The 26,709-nt window shown below is 43.7% G+C and overlaps 1 long non-coding RNA gene across 3 annotated transcripts in view; it reads right to left on the bottom strand.

Annotated features, from left to right (window-relative positions):
- Positions 1 to 26,709, bottom strand: part of LOC121163639 — a 144,744-nt gene that overhangs the window by 10,117 nt on the left and 107,918 nt on the right. For 2 of the 3 annotated variants that reach the window (XR_005884930.1, XR_005884928.1), the window contains exons 1-2: positions 4,407 to 4,451; positions 3,982 to 4,175 (exon numbers count right to left, since the gene is read on the bottom strand). This is a non-coding gene — a long non-coding RNA (uncharacterized LOC121163639). Of the gene's footprint in view, positions 1 to 3,981; positions 4,176 to 4,406; positions 4,452 to 26,709 lie in introns of those variants that run through there. The other variant, XR_005884929.1, reaches the window with a different exon arrangement.

Raw genomic sequence — 26,709 nt, 5'->3', positions numbered from 1 at the left:
AAAGCTGGAAGCAGAGCTGGGTCAAGCTAAAAAAAAAAAAAAAAAAGTATCAAAGAACTGAAAGACACTATTAAAAGGCCAAGTATAAGAGCTATGGGAGTCCCAGAAGGTGAAGACAGAGAAGTTGGGTTTACAAGTGTGTTTAAAAAGAGCTTGATTGTATATAGCCAGTTTAGCCTATGTCTTGTTTTTCTGCTTCCAACCTTCACCTCTCCTTCATTTCCCCACCCAGGCCTGAATATTCCATTCTTTCTCTTTCTTAATAAAATTGCTACTGTTCTTGACCTTTCTGCTGATGGCATGTGAGATATGTTATTTCTCAGTTGAATCTTGCTGCCATTTTATTTATGTCTCCTCTGTCTATAGGAATTAAGTGACATTTCCCCCAAAAAAATACTTGTCCTGCTTTACATTCGAATATTCTTTACTCAATGCTCCAAATGGGTATTCAAATTTTATTTAATAGTAAAATATTTTAGCACTAAACATTAATCTCATAAATGTAAATTCTTTGCCAAAGTAAAAGTCTGGAATGCTATATTCTGTAACTAACACAGCAACTAATATTTGAGACAGGGAGACTGTTGAAAGAACAACAGATGGACCAGCACGATGGCAGCACAGCTTAAGGTACTGCCTGAAATGCTGGCATTCCACAGGAGTGCCTATCTGAGTCCCCGCTGCTCTGCTTCATATCCCACGCCCTTAGGAAGTGTCTGGAAAAGCAGTGCAGGACGGCAAAGCGCTTGGGCCTACACCCAAGTGGGATACTCAGAAAAGGCTCTTGACTCTTGGCTTTGGCCTGGTCCAACCCCAGCCATCATGGACATTTCAAGAGTGAACCAGCAGATGGAAGACTCTCTCTCACTCTCTGCCTCTCCATCCCTCCCTCCCTTCTTGTAACTCTGTTTTTCAAATAAATAAAAATATGTTTTAAACAGTGAACAATGTATTGGTCTTCAGAATATGGATTCTTTTTTTTTAATTTATTTTATATATTTGAAAGGCTGAGTTACAGAGAAAGGAGAGAGCGAAAGATCTTCCACCACAACTGTCCTCAGAAACTGGGTTCTTGACCCTGTTTGACCACAGTAGCACAATCAATCTTTTTCTGGGTTGTGGCATACTTTTTAGCCTCAGTTCATTATCTAAAAATAGGAAGAACTAGTGAGATGGCTTCTAGCATTCCTTTCAGATCTGTTTATGATTTAAAGATACTGGCAAGATACAATATGAAGTAAACCTACTAAGAAGATAGGGAAAGGAAAAGAGCTACACATGATTCAGTCTTTATCAAGTTCTAGGCACTCTGAACATTCCATCTCACTCAATCCTTATACCCACTCTGAAATCAGATCCTATTATCATCAGCCATTTCATAGGTAAAGGAATTCAGATCTGGAGATATTACATTGATTTGTTCAATGTAATTAGCTGAATTATTGTGTATTCAAAATTAATGTTCAACCACCAATCCCAATTTATTGGTACTTAGAGATACAGAACTTTGGAGGTGACAGATTTAGAAGTGGTGGGGTCTCCATGATTCAATTAGCATCCTTATAAATGCAGGATATTTTCTCTCCCTTGGTCATAAGATACAGCCACCTACAGGGCCCGGCACAGTGGCCTAGCAGCTAAAGTCCTCACCTTAAAATTTCGGGATCCCATAAGGGCACTGGTTTTAATCCCAGCACCCAACTCCCCACCAGCTCCATGCTTTTGGCCTGGGAAAGCACCTGAGGATGGCCCAAAGCCTTGGGACCCTGCACCCACGTGGGAGACCCAGAAGAGGCTCTGAGCTCCTGGCTTCAAATTGACATAGTTCCAGCCATTGCAACCACTTGAGGAGTGAATCATCAGATGGAAGATTTGCCTCTCTTGCCTACTCTCTGTATATCTGACTTTGCAATAAAAAGAAATAAAAGATAGATAGATAGATAGATAGATAGATAGATAGATAGATAGATAGATAGATAGAACCACCTACAAAGGAGGAAGAGTCCTAACCAGGAACAAAATTGTCTACCACCTTGATCCTAGACTTTCAATCCTCCAGACTGGTGATAAATGAATGTCTGTTGCTTAAGCCATCCAAACTATATATGATATTCAGTTACAGTGACCTGAACCATTATGTTTCTTAGGGGGCTTTGCAACCAGAGAAGTGCTCAATCCCCAACCTCTGGGAAAATCACATAGACATGTGGTCCAACCCCAGAACACATATTGAAGAACTGAGCCACCCCAGTTGCTGAGAGCCAGAGTAGAGAGCATACTCAGATGACCATAAGAGACAAGACAGCCAGTTCATCTAAACCAACAGAAGACTTTAAGTGCAGCATCAAAAGATGGAAAACACAGTTTGAACAACACTCCAGGTCAGGCTCTACAGCAAGCACTTAGGTCTGTGGACACACTGAATATAGACAAGATCAGCAGACAGGTATTACAAAGAATTCCTCACCTCCAGTGTAACAGAGTAGGCAGATTCTCGGAACAATCAAGACCACACAAGTAGCACCCTTGAGATATTCTTTCCCACTCAGGATCTAAAAGACAACATGAAACAACAGTCTCCTTCCCTGAGCAATGATCCTGTATTCTGACAGCAAGGAGCAAATCACTTTTTCCCTCACTCCCCCCTCCCTCAGTGCTTCCTTCATTCTGCAGACACAGGAGGACACACCAAAACATTTATCTCACCCACCTCACTGCCCTCCTACCCTTACCCTCTCCATCCTAATCAGATACCACAAGGGTCTTCAATCCCCTTTGTAATAGACAGTAAGATATATTTTTTAAAAATTGTAAAAGATGTTCAGCATAGAATCCAAAGGAAATTGTACCAAAATGCTTAAAGAAAGTAACCACATTCCAGTCTGCCAAAAGTTAGCAGTCCCAGTTTATGAGTGCTGCCATTCTAAGAGCAGGATCAGAAATTAACTGTGTCCAAGTCAACCCTACCAATAAATGCCTGGCAAGTGACCCAGTCGGTCTGAATTAAAGGACAGGCAATTTAAAGCCACTCTGTTCCAAAGTATTTCAGTGGCCCAAGAGCTAGCAAAGCTGAATGCCTACTCAGCAACTCTTTAAAAATCCATTCTTCTGGATTAAGCACTGCTCTGCTCTGTTACTTTTTTTTTTCACTTACAAATTCCACTGGGGTAAGAGGTAGAAGTTTATTACTCCCAGCTGAACCTCAAGGCAAGACAGCACCAGAAGCCCATTGAGGGGGTGGGTTTTGCAAGTGGAGAACTGACAAAAAGAGAAGGGAGAAGGAGGAAGATGGGGGCAAACTTCCCCCTTGTTGAGTCTTAGCCTAGAGAGGAAGGAGTCTGCTCTTTCCTTAAACCATTATTTATAGCTTTCAGCCTCCTAAATGAGATGTCACCGCTCACTTGGGATGGTCTCTAGAAACAGCAGGGAGGGGGTCATGGTGGTGACATGACTATAGCAGATAATGGCAATTGGAGTTGCAGTGGCAACCAAAGGCTTGTTCAGAGTGGATTCTGCTCTGCTTTAATGGCATCTGTTTCTAGCCTTTAGATCTGCTGACACTGCTCCTCCAGAAACCCAGCCAGTGGCTGGCTTTTCACCCATTCAAGCTCCAGCCCTAGTGAGAAGCCTGCACTGAGTTCAAGCAGAAAATTAGAATTTCCCCTTCCTGCTTCAAGGGAAACAACAAAATCCCCTTCTCTCACAGGAGCAATTTTGCCTGAATTTCACCTTGAGCAGCATCATATTCCAGGATCCCGCCTCCATCTCAGTAAGAAATACGCTGCAGTGAGAAAGAAATGACTGCACTTGTCCTCATTGGCTGGGGCAACATTGTCACTCCATCTGCCACTTCACATGCTAAGTGCTAAGGGTGGCAGCCATTTCTAGGAAATCACAGGCAATTTTTATCATGCATACTTTACATTTCAGCTTCCACTGAGCACCTCTGTGGCAGGGACTATGCGTCACAAATCTCAATACCTTGAATGTGTCTGTGCTGAATAAATCAGGCCATCCCAAAAGCTTCATCAGGAATAGCCAGATAATGAAGGTGTCACAATGGGGCAGCTTTTCTCATGACAATTCCCTTTAACCCATTGCTGACATCACCAAAGGGTTTCATTTCAGCTTCTTCAGTCCCATCTTGTGAACAAGATTTGTTGTCCAAGATTGGCCTGGGAAAAGGAAAGTATGAAAATGAGATCATGGGTTTCACGAAATCCCGCTGTCCCAAAACACAATGAGCTGCTTCTGGCAACAATACCGGCCCAACAGGAAGGCCAGCGGCTGAGAAACCGTGCCAAGCCTTCAAGTGAGCCCTCGGTGTTGAAAGATTATTGTGTGTGTAAAAGTCCCACAGTAGAACAGTGAAAAAATTTAGGAAACATCCCAGAAACAGTACTTACGGGATGATTGCTGACTTTCTGCAATCTGGTCTCCATTTGCATTAAGCAAAGAGAAATTGCAAACATGCTGCTGCCCTTTCCCCCTCACCCACCCGAAGCCATGCAAGGTTCCAGTTCCTGCCGCAGACAGACTCCTCACACTTCCTTCCTGAGCGGCAGCTCTCTCAGCACCTTCTGCTCTACACAGAAGGGGCTGGCAAACAGGAAGCTCTGGGGCTGTGGAGGGGGACGGGGGAAAGTAACAGCAGAGTTCTGGCCATGTGGCCACTGTGGGGTACCAGTCCTGGTGTGAAATGCCACACAGGGACAGAGGGAGAGCTTCTGCACTCCCTTGGAGGGACCTCTGTCCACCATACTCATGTACTGCTAAGAACAGTAGCCCAGAACAAGACATGCTAAAGACCAAGAATTTTACAGAAAAAAAGCCAGGACTGGAATCTGGGTCTCCTAGTGACTCCCTCCCTGAAACTCCTCACTGTGTTGCAGACTGATGAGTTGAGAGGAGAAAGGAAGTACAGAAGACCTTGAGGTAGAAGAGTTTGGCAACCTCTATCCTTAGTGCTTTTCTGAAGCAGAAGTGGTACAGTTTTATCTGCTTGCTGTCCCTTATCCAGCACAGGACATCTGGTCAATGGTGCAGAGATATGGCCTGATTGCATCATGCCTTGTGAGTGCTATGAAGCAGTAGCAATTCTCAGCTCATCCCCCGGGTACAGAGGAAGAGCCTTCTGGAGGCCAGCACCTCTCCCCTACAGCCTGGTGCTGCAGTGGAACCATGTGAAAACTTGAAAAGAGGAAGCTGTGGTCCAGCGTGGCAAACAATATACAGAGCTGCAGGGTCAGTAGAGCACGCTAGTCTAAAGTTTGCTGTCCTGCCATTGTTACTGCCACAGCTGCTGTTAAAAGAGATATTTCATCTCTTGGTTCATGCCTTCAAATAGCTACAATATCCAGGGCTAGAACAGACTGAAGCCAGGAGCCTGGACTCCATTTAAGTCACATGGGTGACAGGGATTCAAGCGTGGGGCACAGCAGGTAGCTAAACCAGAAATAGAGCAGCAAACCAGGACTTGGATGAGTACTCACGTAAAATGCTAGCCTTACAGGCCAAGGCTTAACATATTGAACACAGAGCCATCTCCTGAACTGCATGGATTTTTATTTCACATCTGCTAAGATTTGTCCCCATGAAAATTCATGTTTTCATGTTACAACTTAGTTTTCCCTGCGGTAGTGGTAGAAAGCAGGGTCCAATGGAGAGGTATTTGGTTTATGGGCAAAAAGACCTCATAAATGAAGTAATATCTTCCATGTGTAAGACCTCAGCATTTTTGCAGAGGTATGCAAGGGTGAGTTCCTTGCCAGCTGCAGGCAACTACATAGGTTACAGTGTACCTAATATTACACTACTGAGAGAAAAGCAGCTAATAGCTGGGCCTGGCTAATGTCAAATTTGTGTTAACGATACCAGCATGCCATCAGAGTTGTCTAGTCTTTTTTTTTTTTAAAGATATGCGGGGACAGACACCAGCACACCAGCAAATGGGGGCTAAGGACCCATGGCTGAGCATATGTAGGCCCTGGGAAAAGCAGACAGAAACCCAGGGCACATGACATACTACCAGAGGACTGGGTTCAGGGATCTGTATGCTTGCAGACATCGGAGCTGTGGATTGCGCAGGGAACAGTGACTGGTGATGTGTGGGAGGAGGGAATACTGCTGAGGGAAAGAATGTGACAGGGGAGGAATGACTTCTGGGGAACTTTCACCAACCAGGCTACTGCACTTAGTTAAATGAGGAGGCTGAGATCAGGCGGTTTGGAGAAAGAAACAGGGCTGGGAACAGATTCTGTGGAGGATTTGTGGGCTCAACCCTGTAGGACTGCCATACTAGTTGGTTTGCTCAAAAACTGGAGATGGTGGTTGGGCTAAGCTAGGCACGACCATGGAACTCATCAATACTTATGGGTACTGGAGTTGGGAACAGGGTAGGCTAATCCAGGACACAGCACCCACAGGCACATCCAAGAATTGGGTGTGGGGCAGGCTCAGCCACAACATCCACCAGCATACACAAAGGCCAACACTGAGGGGCAGACTATGCTGGATAAAAGCTTAATATAGGCTGACATGCATAAGATCTGGGTCTGGGATTGGGCCTAGTAGGGGAATTTGGGAACTCCCCTGGTGGGCTCTAGTTCCCGCTAGTGAGTATTTGAATTGGCTGAGTGTTGTTCAGGCTTGGCAAGGCTGCTTCATTTGTTGACAGGTTTGTAGGTTGGCTCAAGGGGTTGGGGTTGGGGTAGACTGGGCAGGAATAGGCCAAACTATAGCACACTGGCACATACATGGTGCCAGGATGGGGTCCAGGCCATGCTGGACTAGGCTAGGTTATCATACCTACCAGTTTTCATGAAAGCCAGTGATGGAGGCAGGCCAGGCAGGGCTAGTCTGACCAACCTCCAGTGAAAGTTGGGACTGGGAGCAGGCCAGACCAGGTCAGGCTGTAGCATATGATAGAAAAGGTCAAACCAGGTGATAGTTTATGCTGGGCTGAGTTGGAGCAACCACCAGCATGTGTAAGATCTGTGGCTGGGAACAGGTCTGGTTAGAGAGCTAAGGGGACACTTCAACTTGGCAGTGGTTCCCACTGTTGAGTGCAAGAGCTGGAATGGGGGTGGCATCACTCAGCATGGGTATGGACTGGGTCTGGGGTGTACCAGATTGGGCCAGGCTCTAGCACCCGCTAGTGCTCATGAGAGCCAGGTTAGGTATGGTACAGGCTGGGCTAAGTCTCAGCAACTGCTGAACCACGCAAGAGCTGGGTCTGGGAGTGTGAAATGCAGGGCTGGGCTGTAGCATACAACAATAAGAGCCTGAATGGGTGTGGGCTGGTTGAACAAGGCCACTATACCTGCAGAACAGGAGTTGGGCCAAGTCACAATCGGCTAAGATATCTTGTATGCAAGATCTATGATGGGGAGGTCACAGTAGTTTATGGCTCTCTTCTGTCAGGATGCAGTACCTGCTGCTGAGTACAAGAATCCATGTTGGGAGCAGCCCAGATCAGGCCAGGTTACAGTACCCACTGACATACATGTGGGTCAGGTCTGGGGGTAGGTCAGGCTGTGCCAGTTCTTAACACCCACTGGCAGATATAAGAATCAGGATGCAGTGCAAGACAGGCCCAGGTTGGGCCACAACACCAGCCAGTTCACATTAAGGCTGGACTGGGGTTGGTTAGGCTGAGTTAGGCTGCAGCACCCACCAGTATAAGCTGGAATTGAGGGCAGACCGGGCTGAGCCAGACTGCAGCAACCACCAATGAATGTGGGCTGGACAATAGAGTTGGTTGGGCTGAGCTAAGCTCCAACCCCCATTGATGTGTATGAGAGACAAATGGGATGTAGGATAGGCTGGACCAGTTTGCTGCATATACAGGCATGTGCAGAAACAAAGGCTGGGGTAAGGTCTGGTGGGAGTTTCTGGGGGTCACTATGACCAGGCAGCAATTCCTGCTGGTGTGTGCGAGCACCAAAGTGTGAGGTGGGAAGGGTTAGGCTGGGCCACAGCATTCACTGGTTTGCATATGAGATGGGACTGGGAACATAACTGACAAGATGATTGCAACCACCAGTGTTTCTGTAGGCTGATGTGGGTGATGGAGTGAGCCAGATCCTACACTAGCTGGTAAACATAGGAGTCAGGTCTGGGATCACCCTGGTGAGGTTTCTTTGGGCATTACCCCCTAAACTGGACCATTGGACTAAGACCTCCAACCACAGGGAAAAGTCACAGGATCTGTGATCTGATCATGGAGGGCACATGTCAGAACTGGGCATCCTCGGTTGTTGAAGCCTGTGCAGCAAGCAACATGCCCAAATGTACATGGGGGACACTACAACCATTTCCAGGAAGCCTGCAGAAGACATCTAGTGCCATTGAGGGCAGAACAAATTGGATACAAGCTTTGACAGTGAATATCTGGGTGAATCAAGACTCTATGATGGACTATATCAGCAAATGGGTCTTGGGAAGATTTCCTCAACCTTGGAACAACAAAATCAATATCAAAAACGCTTGAACAGTGCCCTCAGAATATGCTCCACACCAGAGACCTGGGATAAGATTTGGTGGTGCTCCATCCCTGGGTACTGATGCAGTTGGAATACTGGAAGAGGCCCTCACCTCTTTCTCCCCACTTTCCCCAGGTACAGGAAGCAAAAAGGAGATTAGTAGCAACAGTTTTCTCATCCACTTTCCCCCATTCATCAACCCTCCCCACCCTAATCAGTGGTCCACATGGGCATGTATCCTTCTCAACTACGAAAACATCATCAAAAATAAAATAAATTTATTATAACATTTAAAAAGAATGAGTTTCCATAATGAGTCCAGCTTCCTCAACTTTCACTTGCTTCTCTCTTTCACACACACTTGCTTACCGATTCACTCTCTGCCATGAGCTGAGGCAGCATGAAGCTGTTACCAAAAGCTGTGCAGATAGCAGCACTCTATCTTTGGACATGCCAGCCTCCAGAATGAAATGAAACCTCTTTCCTGTGTACATTTCCCAGTCTAGGTTTCCTATTATGTTATCAGAAAATGAACTAAGACAGCATCAAAGAGAAATCCATCCAGGATTAGATGTATAACGAACGTTTGATGTCTGCAGTGAAGATGATGATGGGTCTGTCTTATGAAAGTCTCCAGAGCACATCTCTGAAATTGGCTATAGAGAATTCCCGGTGAGCTACAGTGTGGGATGCAGGAAATATGGGTAGTACAGTCCTGATAACTGGTTTTCTCTGGTGTTATCAGATAAAAGTTTACTATTTCCTCACTCTCAGGACATTGAATATGGTGGCAGAAGAGACTCAGATGCCAAAAGATACTTGCTTCACGGAGAACTACTTGTTGGCAAAGAGAAACATTTTTTGCTTTCCATACAGGGAGCCCAACCATTCAACAAATCCAGGGGTAAATGGACAAGCTGGAGAAGAAAGACCACAAAGCCTTTATGAAGACAGGGGCTACTGGGTTCTATGATGACATCCTGAGCATGACTCCAGGCAAGGGAAGTTAGTGTGAGCAGCTGCTCATTGGGTGAGCCAGCTGTGTGTCTGGCCTTCTCCCACTTGTGGGTGTGCTCTGTGTCCCACTGTCAAAGCCCGTTGAACTACACTCACTACTACTACCTACAGCTTTGGTCTGCAAAGAAAACAAGAGCAGAAATAATGGAGATTAGAGCTATGACAACACTTACACACCAGCATGGGGCTTCCCCAAAGGCACCCAGGCCATTGTATACCTTTTAAAATGCTCAGAAACTTTTAACTCCAACAATTTACTGCATAAATCAGAAATCACCTTTAGTCTCTAAAGCAATTAGATTTAAGTGATTGTGAATAAGTAATATAAATTGCTTATGTTATGCACTGAGCCAATTTATCACACAACTGACTAGTAGCTGTTGCCCTGCCCCCATCTTGCATGTAAGACATTTACTTTTTATTGCAATCAAGGTTTGCTGTATGCTTTCAGGGAGAATAAGTAAAGCTTCAAAGGAATAGCACAGGAAATTTATAAACTGGAAGTCTTTTTTTTTTTACTTTTAAAATAATTTTATATTTGCAAGCAATTGAATGCCAATGCATTTTGGTCTTGTAAAGATCTATAAAATTTTGGAAAGGAAATCTACCTTAATATAAACACTGTCTAACTTGCTTTGGAAAGAGGACACAGAAATCAATCCATAGACTCATCTTTTAACCACCTCCTGTCATCATTTTTATTCTATTCCACAGCTCATGAAGATGAGAACTGGAAAAGCATAAAAATGTACTTTTTGACTCATATATCCTTACTCTTTTTAATTGCAAGGGAGGATGACACATCCTAGTGAAAACATTTTATTAAAACTCAGGGGAAAAAAAAGGTTGAGTTGAGTTATGAGCTGTATAGGATGGAGGCATTGAAAGATGTATGACAGTTAAATTCAGAAAAACCTGTCATTCCCTTGTGTATGGTATTGCAACAAGTAAATAGCAGTTGTGTCATTCATGACACTTGCTAAAGTAAATAGCATTGGCTTGCCATAAATGTTGAAGGTTGTTTTTTATACCATAGTATACCTCAGTAACAACGACATTTCTGCATGTGAGGTGAAGTGAAGACACCAGCGGGCCAGCTTCTAAGATCAGCTCTGGCCTTCTCCATACCACTGATATTCAAACCAACAGCAGGCCTGCTCCATTAACTTAGAGCCTCAGGGAAGCAAGCCCACCTAGATGCAAATCCTGACTTCATCACTTACCAGCTCTATAACCTTGACAATATGAGTAGTCACTCACCCTGAGCCTCATCCTGCTCATCTGTATAATGGGAAATATAATATATCCTATTGGAATTTAATGAGTTGTAAGAAAGGTACATAGAATAGCAAAGAAGCTCTTCTGATGTCAGTGGTACCATCTTTTTTTTCACAATAACGCCTTTCTTAGTACCTTATATTTCCACTGTTCTCCAACCAAACAGCCTTTTCCCAGTCAATTCTAACCAGAAGGATACTACCAGGACTTTGTGCTACCGGTACATGCCATCTCACTCGCCTCCAGTTTACACTGGATATCCTATCCTCTTCCTTCGTGGCACACACTATCCAATAGACATTGCTAGCAGAGTACCTATTATATTTGGGACTACCCGTGTACTAACTGGGGGAAAAATTTTTTTTTTCATTAACTGATGCTAGAAACCTATTGAGATAGGACCTTGCCTTTTGTTAGGAAATCCCTAGATACATATATTTGTGCAGCAAAGATGGTTCACAAAGACAATCTGTAAAGGGAAAGGGGAGAGCTTAGTCAAAAGCTTAGCTTCACTACAAGAGCTATACATAAATTTGGAAAAGGCAGTGAGCTGTGAAAAATCAATTGAATGGATGGGGAAAGACACCGAAACACCATCAAAGAGAGAGAGAGAAAAATTGCTGCTTGTAGGGGTGAAAGTGAGAGATGACTGGTGGCAGGGTTAAGGAACACTCAGATCAGAAATGAGGCATGTTTACTTTCAAGTTGTTTGCATGTCTGGGACAAAAAAAAGTCACATGATGTAAGTGAAGCCCGACACAAACCAAAGGGTCTGTAGTAAGTAAGTTTGGAAAGAAAACAAGGAAAGGGGTTCAGCAGGTGAAATGAAGTGGAACGGAGGGAGAAGCCACTTGAAATGACACAAAACAGAGTCTGTGAGTCCAGGAACTTCACATGTAGAATCAAAGCAAAAGGGAACCCTTTAGAGCTTTCACAAACATTGACAATGGGATTGGGCTCCAAGATTATGTTCAATAAAGGGCTCTGGACTGTGTTGTTTAAATGTGCTAGTTTGGGTCAGGCAGGGTTAAATATACCAGAGATTTACTTGGGAAAACACCTGTGAAAGATTAAGAAATTAGGGGTGTAAGTGGTGAGAGTAAGGAGGGACTTCAGAAAATGCTGCAGGTTGGACTCCTTTGAAAGGAGAAGGGGAAGGAAGGAAACTTAGAAATAAAGTCTCAGATCACAGAATCAGTCTAAGAATATTCCAGACACCTCTTCAGCACTCTGGGATCAGGGCAACATGATATCCCTCCTCTAGAGAGCTCCCTAAGTTACACACAAGCTATCCACACATCCTTGTTTTCACCACTGCTCAGTGTTTATTTCAAATTAAGCCTCCTCCATGAGAGTGGAAGGATAAACACTGATCACATAGCTGGTCTGGGCCTCTGAGGCTGATACAAGCTGCTTTGCTCAGCTGTGAGTCTTGATATAAGGGGGCAAACCAGGACTAGCTGGCATCTGTGGGGACTTCAGTGTTGGGGAGGGGCACCATGTCCCACTCTCAGCAGGACTCACACAGCAACCTGACTTGCACGTCCTGGCCCTGGAAGTAGAGCAGGCTGCCTCCTCGCTATCTAAAGATCTCTGGGACCATGCATGTGAGGATGGGGACAAGAGTAGCTGATTTATTCACCTGTGCAAGCCCTCCCTCCCTACACACCCCATGCGGGGCACCTTGGAATCCCTATGTGCAGATGGATGTTATCTCCAGCCACCACCACACTCTCTAATCTCAAAGTGAATATCACCACAGTTTCAGAAAGGCTATCCCACTTCCAAACTGGCTCCCTGCTTATGGCCTGGGTAGAGCAGAAGATAATCGATATATTTGAGCCCCGGCACCCACATGGGAGACCCAGATGAAGCTTTATCATCCCAGCCATAGTTTGGCTCAGTCTTGGCTGTTGCAAACATCTGGGGAATGAACCAGCAGACAGAAGATTCATTCATATTCTTTCTCTCTCTCTCTGTCTCTCTGTCTCTCTCTCTGTCTCTCTCTCTCTCTCTCTCTCTCTCAATTGTCTCCGGAAGTGTGTGTGTGTCCCTCTAGTAGCTTCCAAATATAAATAAATATTTTAAAATGAAAAGTCCTTGAGCCAAAATCACTGTTGGAGGAGTCCTGCATCACAAAAATGGACCAGCACTGCCGTCTCCACAACTACCACCATGTTCGAATACCAAAAGTAATGGCTCAAAGTGCTGAGCACAAACACAACAGGAGGGCAGTAACTGGGTCCCACACCCTGAGCAGAGAAATAAATGGGGCACACATTTTCATCACAGATACCCAGGGCCACGTCAAGTGGCTGGAACAATGTCTGACGCATCATTCAATATTCAATTACCCAATAAATGCTTATTGAGTTAGTATACTTGGCCACCCTGCACAGCAAATAATCATCCCAAAACAATTCTCAAAATCAGATGAATTGAGCCATCGTCCACTGCTTTCCAAGCACATTAGCAGGAAGCTGGATTGGAAGTGTAGTAGCCATGACATGAATCAGCACTTCCATTGCAAGTATTGGCTTACCCTGCTACCCCTCAACACCTGCCCTTACTATGCATCCTTGTGTCCCAAACCTGACTGCCTTGGAATCTGCAATGAGATCAGTGCTGCTAGGCACTTCTTCCAGCCCCGTCATCTCACCAGCAATCTGGTTGCTTTGTTTTCTCTAAGTGTCCTCTTCCCAAAGCCTGCTTGGTTCAATTTCTCAGACTCTACCCGGAAGTTTGCTACTCAAGCAGCCAAAGTCATACGCCCATGCTCCCATCATGAGAGCTGCTGGGTACGTTTCTGGAATATTTTGTTGTTGGGGAGTTCTCCAGACTTGAACACAATATGTACAGATAGTGGGTGATCAGAAGGAAAAAAGACATGCCCCTTAGGGTCACTTCCGTCAACTAGTCTACAGCAATCTAGTCTATAGCAATGTATCAGATAAGGCTACTAAAAACTGGATGCTGTCTTTGTTAAGAAAATGAGAAGGGGGCCCAGCGCGGTGGCACAGTGGTTAAGGTCCTCGCCTTGCACGCCCGGGATCCCAAATGGACGCCGGTTCTATCCCGGCAGCCCCGCTTCCCTTCCAGCTCCCTGCCTGTGGCCCAGGAAAGCAGCTGAGGACGGCCCAAAGCTTTGGGAGACCCGGAAGAGGCTTCTGGCTTCGGATCAGCATAGCATCGGCTGTTGCGCTCACTTGGGGAGTGAATCATCGGACGGATGATCTTCCTCTCTGTCTCTCCTCTCTGTATATCCGCCTTTCCAATAAATAATAATAATAATAATAATAATAAATCTTTAAAAAAAAAAGAAAATGAGAAGGGTCACATATGCACAATTTGGAACCCTCAACAGTACCAAAACACCCCTATTACCTTCATAGTAAATAGGTAACTTTTTAGACCACAGTCAAATATTTAACACACCAGAGCCCAATCTGTCTTTCCGGTAGTTTTCTTTCTGCCTTGCAGAATTCTTGGCCCTACTACAGCCATGCTAGTCAGCTCCCTCTCCTCATCCTGAGATTCAGCACAAACATTTGCCTTGGGTACTGTTGTTCATTTCACATCCCTGCAGGGCTGTCCCCCATCCTCTCTCAGTTTGACCCTGCACCTCAAATATGCAGCTTTGAATCAGGGATACCTATTCTCATTAGCATGATCCTATTACACGTGCTGATACGCCTGCATTTTCCTAAGTAGGACATCTTAGTGGTTCCGGGCAAGAGGAATTCAGCAGTCCATTCTTCCCCTAGCAAGTGTGATGGCCGATACAGCAATAACACCTATACTCTGCTCACCTGTCTTGATCCTTGGATCAATTTGTATCTGAACAGTACCAAATCTGTATTTTTATGGCATTCTGAGACTTACAAATATTTATGGCAACTTCATCAAATAAATGCCATTCCTCCCATTTACTTTTTTTAAATGGGAAGCCTATGTAACTCAAATGACATCAAACACAATAAGCAACAAACCTGGGATTTTAAACCAAGCACACTGCCTCTTGGAACAATGCTGTTAACCAGTGACGTATCTCTATTTCGTAACACCAACATAATCATGAATTTTATAGGAAGGATGGAAGTCTTTCATAAAACATTTTTGTTTATCGTGAAGAAAGGCTCAATGAAAGGAAGTTGATTCACATTTCTGTCTGTGACTTCACTGCAGGAGTTAGGCTAGCAATATTGTACTTTCCTTTGCTCGCTTTCCTTAGAAGAGTCAGGGCAAATAAAGTAGGTCAGAGGAACGTCTAGCTATCTGTAGTACTAAAACTCACTGCTGCAAAGAAACCATATTTCCCCTCATCACTTCCAGATAATGGAAAGTTAACCATAATATTCAAAGACCTGAGACTAAATTCCAAAGCCTCAGCCTTCAGAAAATACTATGATATTGAGACAGGCGGGTATTCACAACTTAGGCATCAAAGACAGTCACCTCTGTTTCTGTAAGAATTAGTTCTAAGATCCTTACTGATACCATAACCCTCAGATTCCAAAGTCCTTTATATAAAATGGCCTAGTATTTACATATTAACCCATACACATCCTCCCATGTACTCAAACTCATCTCGTTTGCTTACAATTCTTAACACAATACAAAAGCTTTCTAAATAGGTGCTATTCTGTGTTGTTTATGGAATAATAAGAAGAAGAAAAAAGTCTATATGTGTTCAACAAAAAAACACTTTTTTTCCCAAAATTAATCAGCAGCTGGGTGAGTACACAGATGTTGAACATACAGACATAGAGAGCCAGCTGCTCTCATTCAAATGTTGGTAACAAGAAACATATACGGGAAGGTTAAAATGTGCCACCAGACCTTGTCAAAAGTGCCTGCTTTCTTCTTTTTCACTCAGTTAGGCTTTCTTCATTGAAGGATGATTTTGTTCATTTATTACTATATGTTTGAATTTCAACTATTAGGGTTTTCCAGAAAGATGAGCGAGGATGACTTACGTAGAGTGGGGCCAGCATTGTGCTGCAGTGAGCTAAGTGGTTGCCAGTGACACCAGCATCTCACATCAGAGTGCTGCATTGAGTCCTAGCAGTTCCTCTCCCAATTCCATGCTAAAGTGTGTGGCAAGACAACTGAAGATGGTCAAGTAACTGAGTCTCTGCCATCCAAGTGGGAGACCCAGGTAAGATGTTGATCTCCTGTCTTCAGTTTGGATCAATATCTGCCCTGTGACTATTTGAGGAATGAACCAGCATACTGAAGATTTTCTCATACTGCTTCTCTCTCTCTGTCACACTCTCCCTCTCTTTATTAAAGATTTGTTTGTTTGTTTATCATAATTACAGAGACAGTGGGAGAAAGCAGTGAGAAAGAAAAATCTTCCATCAGCCAGCTTACTCCCAAAAAGGCCACAATGGCCAAGGATGGGACAAGCCAAAGCCAGGAGCCAGGAGCTTCATCTAGGTCACTCAAGTGAGCCCAAGTACTTGGACCATCTTCTGCTGCTTTCCCACATGCATTAGTTAAAGGACAATGAAAGTGATTTCAGTTCTTATCTCGCATCAGAAAAGAACTTCCACATAACAAGGACAGTGAGCAAAGTAAGATTTATTGAAGTGAGAAACCTCCTGCCACAGCAGTCATGAAGAGAGCTCCAAGGAAGGACGTGCCAGGAAACCCACAGGTGCAGGCTGTTTTATGCATAAAAGTGGCTAGCTAGATTAAACTAATTAGAAAAGGAGCAGAATAACAGTTAATCACCAATCAGAGGTGTGGAGTAACAACCAACAAGGAGGCTGGAGTGACAAGCTTAGGACTGGGAGAGTAAGGACTCCATCAGAAGGCTGGAACTGGTAATCCTGTCTAACCTATTCTCACAATAAAACTAAGTGCTGCTAAACATAGCCTCCAGGAATAAGCAAGCACTTCCTCTACTCTTGTTCTAGTTCTGGGACCTGACCTAACTGCCTACTAACCCAAACTGGCGCTCATATGGGATGCCAATGTCCCAGGTGGTGGCGGCTTAACCCTATAAGCCAAAATGCTGATCCCTCTTTCTTTCTCTTGCTATATCCTTCTGCTTTTCAAGTAAAATAGATCAAACTATTTTAAGATAAAATAGATCTTTTAAAATAAAAAAAATTATTTACTTAAACATTTATCTATTTATGCCAAAGTTGCATTATAGATATTGGCCCAAACCTTTGTGTAGCCTAAGCAGTGCCATGATCTTCCTGGTGTAAGCTGAGGAATCAAAAGCTGGTGGAGTAGTTCAGCCTGCATCCAAAGGTGCGAGAATAATGGGGCTTCTGAGGCCAAAAGCTTGAGCAAGGAGTGGAGGTGGAGCAGCTGGGACTCAAGACAAGCAGAAGGTGGACACCTCAGCTGGGGAAGACAGGGAGTGGCCCTTCCCCACCTTTGGGTTCTACTCAGGCTCCTCAAGCACTGGATGAGACCCACCCATACTGGTGACTTTGGTTTCCTTTACTCAGTCATCTGATTTAAATGGAAATTTTCTTCCCTCACTTCAGGTTCTTTCAGAAAACAGGACCCACAGACAAAAATTTTTCTTCATCTATTCTAGAAAATGTTTTCTTTCCTGAAGAATTGCCATTATTTCTTTGTAAACAGTGAAACATCAGTCCTCTTTCTTACTTAGTTTTGGTCCAGAGGAAACAGGGCCAATTTGCAAGCCAGTTGCATTTGACTCCATATTACTTACAACTATAATTTCAAGTATATGTTTTATATGTATATATGTGTGTGTATAATTGAATTGTATAACTCAGTATACCAAATGTCAATCTATTGCTTCTCAACTCTAAATGAACTCTTTTTGTGTATTCTGAAAATGAATAGGGTCCTTTAAATGTATTTCTGTCAGCCAAGGCTTTGTTAGAGACAATGCAGAGGGAAGGAATGCTGTTTCCTGGTTCAGTGCTTGCTTTACAGGCTCCTACTAAATTGATAGCTTTCCCAGGGTCATGTTCCTACAGCAGAGGCAGATTCTCTAGCACCCAGCTCTCAAGAGCGTCCTGGCCAAAACGACTCAGCAACCCACAGTTTGCTGCAATCCTCCCTTGGGCAGTTCTGTGCAAGTTTCTCTGAGCAAACAGCACTCTGTGTGTAGTTTTTTCCAACTACCTTGAAGAAAGAAATCCAGCAAGTTCCTGAGGACAAGTCCCAGATGATTCTGCCATTACAGCAACACGGCAATAACTGCTATCCTGCTGTCCACCACAGCAGGCAGATAGCAAGGCTATCTAAACACCCGTCATTTCTGTCACCTCCCTGTCCTGGACATCTACTGAAATACACTTCAACGCTTAGCTCTGATGTTTCCCAAAGTCAGATTTCACTGTTTTATATGTATGTACTTTCCTTAGTCTATTCTAAAATATCTGTGGAACTTAAAGGATTAGTTAATCTAAATGTGTATGCAAATAAGGGTCATGCCCATTTAACTTGCTGTGTATCATTTCCTCCCCCCCCAAAAAAAGAATGAGGCTCAATGTAGTAAGCCAATTATCTTCGTTGAGATAATTAAGCTGATGAGTCTATGTCTCTCCATCCTGGGTTAGACCCCCTACAACTGATAGAAGCCCCTGAGACATTTAAGTGTTAGTACAAAGAAAGACAAAGCCATTAAAGACACCCGAATCAAAATTTCATCTTCCTAAACAATTCGCGAAATTCACGTGGCCTGCCTGAGGCTAGGAGCTGATTCAGGAAACTCAAAAACCAGAGAGGTGAAGGGAGTAAAAGCGGAAAACTAATGAGATAGAACAGAAGTTTCAAACAAGTAATAGCACAGGATGATGGTTTCAGATTTATTAGCGATGATGAAGCAGTTAGGTTGCCAACCAAATCTGCAGTAAAGCCTCAAATTGAACACTTCCCAGGTTAACCATCAATTTCATTACCAAGGCTCAAGGGATTAGAGCCACAGTGTGGTGGATGTGGTGAGAGGAGCTTGCACTTTGAAAGCCCAAGTTCACTGCATACTAATGACAATTCCTTAACCTTCATGCCCAAGGGCTGCCATCAGGATGAAAAGAAGCACAGGTCACAGTTGCTGGCACACAACAATGCTTGCCACATGTCATCACCTTCTCTTCTTCGCTTCCTAGGGATGCCAGATACTGTGATGACTCATGAAAACAGAAATCCATTGTCTTCCATCTCTGGAAACCAGAAGCATAGAACCAAAGTATCAGCTTGACCAGGTTGACTCTGAAACCATACTGCCTCACAGTTCCCTTCTGGTAGCCCTGGGTGTTCCCTGGCTCTCACAGAAACATTCATTCTCTGCACTGTCCTTTCATGGTATTGTCCCCAGGCCTGTGCACATCAACATCCCTTTGTAGACACCTGTTCCTGTGACCAAATTTCCCCTTTTTTATAAGGACGTTAATCAAATTAGTTTGGACTCTGCCTTACTAACTTCATTTTAACCTAATCAACTCTCTGAGGACCTAAATCCCAATAGGGACAGAGTCAGAGGCACAGGAGGTTAGGAGTTTAATATCAGTTTTCTGCCAAGTGTGGTAACCTAGTATTGTTCATCATAGTGGGTCTCTCAGTCTTTTAGACTGTCATTTCTGCCCACCCATTTATGGAATTTAGGTTGTAACACACTAATCTAGGTAAAGCACACAGCATAGAACCAAAGTATCAGCTTGACCAGTTTGACTCTGAAACCATACTGCCTCACAGTCCCCTTCTGGTAGCCCTGGGTGTTCCCTCCACCTCCTTCTCCACCCAGCCCCATTCTGGGCATTGGTTCTTAGTTACTGTCTGCAGCCTCTCTTCCCTGGCCTCACCTCTCATTGCCAGCCTTGCCCTCATCACATGGTCTTCTCATTCCTTCACTTGCTAGCATGATTTCTGAAGCTACAGACACATAATCACAAAATAGTGATGTCAGAATCTCTAGACTCTTCCAAACAGAGGAAGAATACTGGCACATTTAGAAGCAGCAGCATCCTTCACCCACACCATGAAAGCACTCTGGTTTCTCCCACTGTTGGAAACTCCAAGCAGGGAATAAACCAACAAAAAAGCAAGAGATGAAGGCATCAAAGAGATGGTCCATGGTAGGCAGGCTTGTGCATTATCTGTTTTAAGGGAGATGAACGATTCCCCAAATGCCTGGATCCAGAATCTTATGCCCATTACTCAATGTAGTACCCAGCATTCTCAGCATTAGGATCACTCTCAAGTTGAAGCAGTCTATCTTTCCAAGACAACAGATATGAGCAAAATACTTCTTAGGAAAGAAAACAACCCACCCTTGGGGCCAGCTACTATTTTTTTCATGATCTTTGCAGTTTATATTCACTGGGTGTCACCTTAGACAGGTCCCCCAAGGAAATAAAGCCAATCATAGTCAGGAATGCTTGTTCTCTGCCATATCCTCCTAACTATGCAAGTTCCTAGACACAAACTGTGATATGAAATCACCTCCATTAAATAGGAGCAAAATGGGACCTAGAATATTATGAGGCTGAGAAAAGTGGATGAGCTTATACATTTAAAATATACAGAGCATAGTATAGAGTAGCCTGCTGATAAATATTGGCTGTTGTTGCTACCATGAATGAGTCAGAAATATGCAAGTGAGGGGAAAGGAAAAAATTCTAGGGAATGGTAACTGGAAGGGCTGAGTGGGTGATGCCAAGGTGTAAGGCCTGGGAGGAAGTAGAGGGTGACTGAAGAACAGAGAGTGAAACCTGCTTCTGATATGCAAGTGTCCCAGGCACACAACACTGAGCAAGACCCATCGAGGGCCCAGCACTGAACTGTGGCCATCGTGTCTCTCTTATGTTGTGCTACAAGCATTCTTCTAATGGCTTTGCTGTTGCCAATGAGGCATGATAAAGCATAGTGATGTACCATGGGGAGGAGCCATAAACTAGAAAACACAGTGTCCCGGAATCTCTGAAACTGAACCAGCTAGATAAGGAACACACAGCACTCGTTGTAAATGAGCTGTCCTGAATTCCTGACTTGGACCCACAGGACACTTTATACCCTGAAGGAAAAGTAAAACTCTCTATATAGTAGAGTGTCCTAAAGTATGGTGCAGGTGGTCTCAAAAAAAATAATAATCAAATCAGATTCTGGATTAGATGTTGAAACAGACATCTTCAGAATAATTTTCTTAGAATTTCTAATCTGCATTTCTAATAAACATGTTGTAAATTCCCAGTTTTGGATACTGTGTGTCATGTTTTCCAAATGCATGAGGTTCCTCCAAAAAGTTAGTGGGAACATGGGAAAAGGCAGCTGGTCTGTTAAGATGCCTACATCTTATGTCCTGTTAGTATAGTATGGGTTTGGTACTTGGGTGTGACTGCTGATCCCATCTTTCTGTCACAGCAGAACCTGGTATGTAACAGGTGAAATTTCAAGCAGGAAACCAATGTGGGAGATGTGGGTTGAATTCCCAGCTCCCAGCATCACCATGGGGCTGACCAGTGGATATTGATAATTAGGCAGGAGCCAGTAAATGAATGCTTTCTCACTTATTTTTACTCTTTCTTTATCTCTCCCCTCTCAAATCTAAAAACATAATAACAAATCTTTTAAAAGAAGGTTCCCGATCAGTGGCCATCTGCTGATTTTAAGTCAACTACATTATAAGAAGGTGGTGAAGACTATGGGTCTTCCAACAAGGCATATATTACAGATCTGGAAGACTTTGTTTCATACAATTTCAAGGCATCCTAAGTTCCTGAGCTGTCAGCTGTTCTAGTGTTTCTTCCATCTCTGAAGCAGTTAAATGAGCCTGGATTTGAAGGTGGTAGTGGACCTCCACTGCTTCTGCTGCCCTGTACTCCTTCCCTTTTCTCTTGATAACAACACTATAGTTTCCTTCTGTGGAACCACCTCTTTCCCACCCACCCTCAATTCATAACTTTCAGAGAAAGGTCATCAGCTCCAGAAGTGGACAGTCATCCAAGTCTGACCAATCAGAGAGCCTTATTCACCTGGCCACAGTGAAGAGATCATGGAGGGGAGGTGATGAGAATGTTCTCTTAGGCATAGATCAGAAGGGAAAGGAAAGGAAGAGAAGGGAAGGGAAAATAGAGTTAGGATAAGAGGGAGAGAGCAAGACAGGGGAAAGGAGGAAGGAAGAGGAAAAGAAGAGTATTTATGTTGAGTCTTCTACACCATCAGAAGAGAAAACTATAGTCTTAGTAGCTATCTTTTTGTGTGAGAAAGCAATACCTGATAACACTGGCTCAATCCTAATGACATTAGCTGAATCGTCCTCAAAGCCTCAACTTTCTCCAAACTATCCCTTTTGTGTGAGGCAATAAATATTCCCTTCTGTTTAACGTGCAACCAAAAGACTGCTGAATAATTCAGATATCAATCTTGAGACTCCCGGGGCTGCCGTGAGCCTCAATTAGAGGCTCGCCGTGTTAATGCTGAGTCTACAGTCAACAGAAAGCAACTGTGGGAAGACATTAACAGATGAGTATGCAGTGGGAAACTCTGTCAGGACCTGACTGTTGACCCATGTGAGCTGTGCACCATGAAGGCCCCAGAGACCTCAGATAATTTCTTCCACCTGCTACCTGCTGCCTGAAATGCCATCAAGGAGCACCTGTGGTCCTGGTGGGGGGCAGAGGAGTGGAGCGGGAGGCAGTTGCAGAACCTTTTGAGAATCTAATGAAAGCTATCAATCTTCCTCTTTGAAAAAGCAAGCAAAAAGATGTTCATGCAATTCCAGGGGTTTGAACACTCCCTGAAAACCCAAATAGATTTCTGCCTCACTTTGGGTAGAGATGAATTGCTGGATTTGTTTTCCTTAAAGGTCTAAGCAACCTCCAAGAACTTCAGGTGAAAAGGAAAATAAGAGGGAAACCACTTTCCACACAAGAAGGGACATGAGGGTGTCCCACAATCCTCAGACTGCACTTAAACAGCATGAATAGGTACTGCTACTCCACTTGCCTTCCGGTTACCTTACCCTTTCAACTCTGAGCAATAGTGAACCAGCCTAGATGAAGCCACTTCATCAGAGTGGCATGTGACCTATGGGCTCAGGTTTGATCTGTTAACAGTGTTTCCTGGCAGGACAGGCATTTGGCAAAGCAGTTTCGATGCTACTTAGGATTCCTGCATCCCCTACCAGAGTGCCTGAGTTCTAACCCCTGTTTCTGATCTGATTTCCTGCATATGCGCTCACTGGAAGGCAGCAGATATTGGTTCATGTGGGCGATGCAGGTTGAGTTCTGGGCTCTTGGCTTTCGCCTAGCTAAGGGTAGCTATTGAGGACCTTTGGGGGAAGGAACCAGAGGCTGGGAGCTCATTTTCTCTCGCTCTCTCCCTTTTCCTGGCCCTGATCTCTCTCCAACCCCCCACCAACTTCCTTTCAAGAACAGGGAAAATAAGCAAATTTGCTTGCAAAATACTCTGTTTCTGGAGAAAGAACACTTTAAGCTCTGAGCAATCCTTTACACCTTATCAAGGTACCAGATCTTAATAAGAAGAATCATTGGCACCTTAATAAAGGAGAAGGAACAACTGTGACAACACATGTCATCTGCAGTCTGGCTTTGTCTAGGACTGCATGATAGAACTAGCTTCTAAAAACAGCAATTTATTCTAACTTTTGAAACAGCCTGATAAATAATTGATTTAAGAGAGGATATGTTCCTCCCAATGGCAGGAGGTTTTCTTAAATAATTAGCCAAACCAAGAAACAACAGGATTTATAGCTACCTCAAATTTAATGAGAAAGTTGAAGGCTCATAGACAAGTCCTTACCCATTTTTCCTGGAACATTTATTTATATATATATATATTTTTTTTTAAATAAAAATGAAGTTCTCCCATGGAAATCACCCTGTCCCTTTCCCAGTAGCCTTTGTGAATCCTCCACCACAGGAAGGAAAGAAGTTAGGGAGGTGGGCAGCCCCAGCCCCATGTTAGACACTGAGCTGGATCCTTGAGAAAAAGACAGTAGAAGCCTGAGCCTTTTGCCAGAAATAAGAATGGCCTCCCACATGCTTCTCCCAGTCTCAGACTGAAAGCAGACAATAATTCATGTTTGCCTGACTCCCTCACAGCATGAGAAGTGCTTTTCTTTATCTTTCTATTTGTTTGTTATACTTGGGACCCCAGAGGAGAACCGGCACACTAAATCTGCTTCATAGCAACAGCATCTCTCTTTTTCAATGCCATCCAAGTGATCAGCACTACCACCCCTATAAACACAATCTACAGTTGGCACTAGGTCCTCAAGTTCATGGCAAAGATGTTGGTGTGCCCAGAAACACGAATATTTTCAAATGTTTGCCACCTTATATATTCATACAAAAAGAATAACATAAAAGAGATAAGTTTCTGGGCCAGCTTGGCAGGTTGGGCTGCTACCTGAGATGCCAGCATCCCATATGGGCACTAGTTTCTGTCCCAGCTGTTACAGTTACAATCCAGATTCCTGCTGGTGGCCTGGGAGAAACAATGAAAGCTGGTCCAAGTGTTTGAGTCCTTTCAACTACACGGGAGACCCAGATGAAACTCCTGGCTTTGGTCCAAACCAACACTGGCCATCATGGTCAAATAGGGAATGAATTAGCAGATGGAATTTCTCTCTTTCTGACTCTCTCTCTCCCTCTTATTCTCTGTAACTCTTTCAAATACATAAATAAAAACATCTTTTAAAATCAAAGAAAAGCTATTAATTAAAAAAGCCAACATTTAGGCCATCTAAGCCATTTTCATTTTGCTTTGAAAGACTTATTTCAGTATTAAAAATCACTGAGCCTGGTCTACAAGAACAGAAAATTCATGCACACCTAAGGAAAGTCTTTGGCAAAGCCCCTACCACTGTATTCCATCTGATAGAAACACATGGCAAAGACCTCCACACCAGGAACCGCCCTTCATGAATGACCAGATCCTGGCAAAGCTTTGAGCTTAGGGCATACAATTCATTGCAGTGCTGCCAAAGAAAACTCATCTTTGGCACCACCTCTGTTTTAGGGCCCTCTCTTGCTGTACAAAATTCCCTAGAGATTTCTCTTTGTCCTTCTCATGGACCCCCTTCCCGACGCTGCCATCTGGCTGTCTGAAGTCTTTGCTATAACAGTCACCAAAGCACATCCACCACAAAGGCCTGGGCTCAAAACTGCCTTTAGGATGGCTCATTTCAAATGCTGGGCTGCAAGAACAAGCTCTGTCTATTAAAAACAGTTCCGTGCTGTGGCAATGTCAGGCACCATCTGGCAGGATGCTGCTGTCTCTCCCTAGCAACTGCTCCCACATCCTTGTGTCTGGTTACCTTGCCTGCTTCCCTGGTTACAGCACTTCCAATCCCAGTGCACCTCTGAGACCACCTCTGTGTGTGCAAATGCCTAGAACTCCTCAAGGGTGCAGCCCAGTGATTCCTCCTCTTGGACCATAGGCTGACTCTCAGCATCAGCTCTACTTTCAACCCTGCCAAGCTTATGTCATCAGATGGCCAAAAACCTCAATGCGAACACTCAATTCAGTGTTAAGTAATCTGACCAATTTATTCAGTGGGCCACAATTCTGCAAATCACCTGTAAGCCTTTAAATATTATTAACCCCTAACTTGGCACCAGACCCAGGAACTCTGATTTAAGAGGTCTTGATGGTTTAGAGCGGGATTCTCTTTTAAGTTCATGGGTGGCCCAAATGGTGGAGCCAGAGTTAGAAATCACTGATCCAACCAAAGAAATGTAGAGTTGAACCCCTTTTGACCTGCCAAAACATAATTTCTCATTCCATAATGACTGAACAGCACAAACCCTAAATAAACTATCCCAATTGAATTAAACAAGTAATTTCTCCAGATTTGTTTATCTAACATTCAGTAAAATAAATGATGTTCCATTAAAAATCCACCCAAGTTTTTCTCCTCCAAGGTAACACCACACCCCATTGCCTGGATGTTCCTCTGTGATTTTCCAATTGAGCATTATATACCTTTAGAAATTATCACTGTCTTACACTTACAATATGCCATCTAAAGCACTAACTGATGTTATATACTAAGAATGCCATTGGCTGCTTCCAATTACATCCTCAGCTTTTTACCAAGTCCTCCATCTCATGCTATTTGAGGTGAGGTCCAGGCAACAATAGAACATCATAAATGCAGGCCCTATGGCTCCTCTCTAAATCAGTGTCTACAAGTTTCATAATCTCTAGGAGAATCCCAGTTACATTCAGGTCTGAGAAACACTACCCAGTAAACTGTTTTAATCGCCGGTAGAGTGGGAGTCACTCTTCTTGGTGTTTCCTTTATGATCTTAACCCTTTCCTTCGCTGCATTTCCTTCCACAGATGCTCTTATCCCACCAAATCGTCCCTACCCCACCTACCAATCCAATGATCTCCTCAACAATCCTCATAATCTGAAAAGCCCTCTCTCTTCCTCTCCACCAAGCAGTAAACCCACTTATCAATATCACAGTGATATCTGCTCCCTCCAAAATCTTCACAGGTTCTTCCTTGACCACAATGGTGTTGCCTACTTCCAACTTTACACAACTTCCATGCAGGCTCATTCAAACTACATCCCATCCTATGCTACTTTGCAGCCCTTATTTTTCCCTTTTTAAATACTTCAAAATTTCCCTTTTTACATAGATCTGCCTTTTTTCCTCAACTAGGCCATCACTTACCTACCATGTTATGTGTCATGAAACTTTGCACATAATACATTCAATAAATATTTTTTTATTTGGGTTTGCCTTCCATCTCTAATGGAAAATTACATGACACCTAAAACTCATCAGTCTAGATACTCATGGAGTCTAGAGACCAGGAAAACATTTCTAGCCTCTAAGCTGTGCTGCCATTAAAACCTGTAATATGCTGAGCACATGGGTTGCAGAATTACACATTGTGTGAACAGATACTGAGCTATTTTAAATAGGGAAAATAAATATCAAAAACAAAAGAAACAACA

The sequence above is a fragment of the Ochotona curzoniae genome, unplaced genomic scaffold (assembly GCF_017591425.1).
Source record: "Ochotona curzoniae isolate NIBS_2020 unplaced genomic scaffold, NIBS_Ocur_1.0 contig_64, whole genome shotgun sequence".
In the NCBI taxonomy this organism is placed as follows: domain Eukaryota; kingdom Metazoa; phylum Chordata; class Mammalia; order Lagomorpha; family Ochotonidae; genus Ochotona; species Ochotona curzoniae.
The sequence above is the reverse complement of the archived record's forward strand: the minus strand, read 5'-3'. Positions and strand labels throughout refer to the sequence as shown.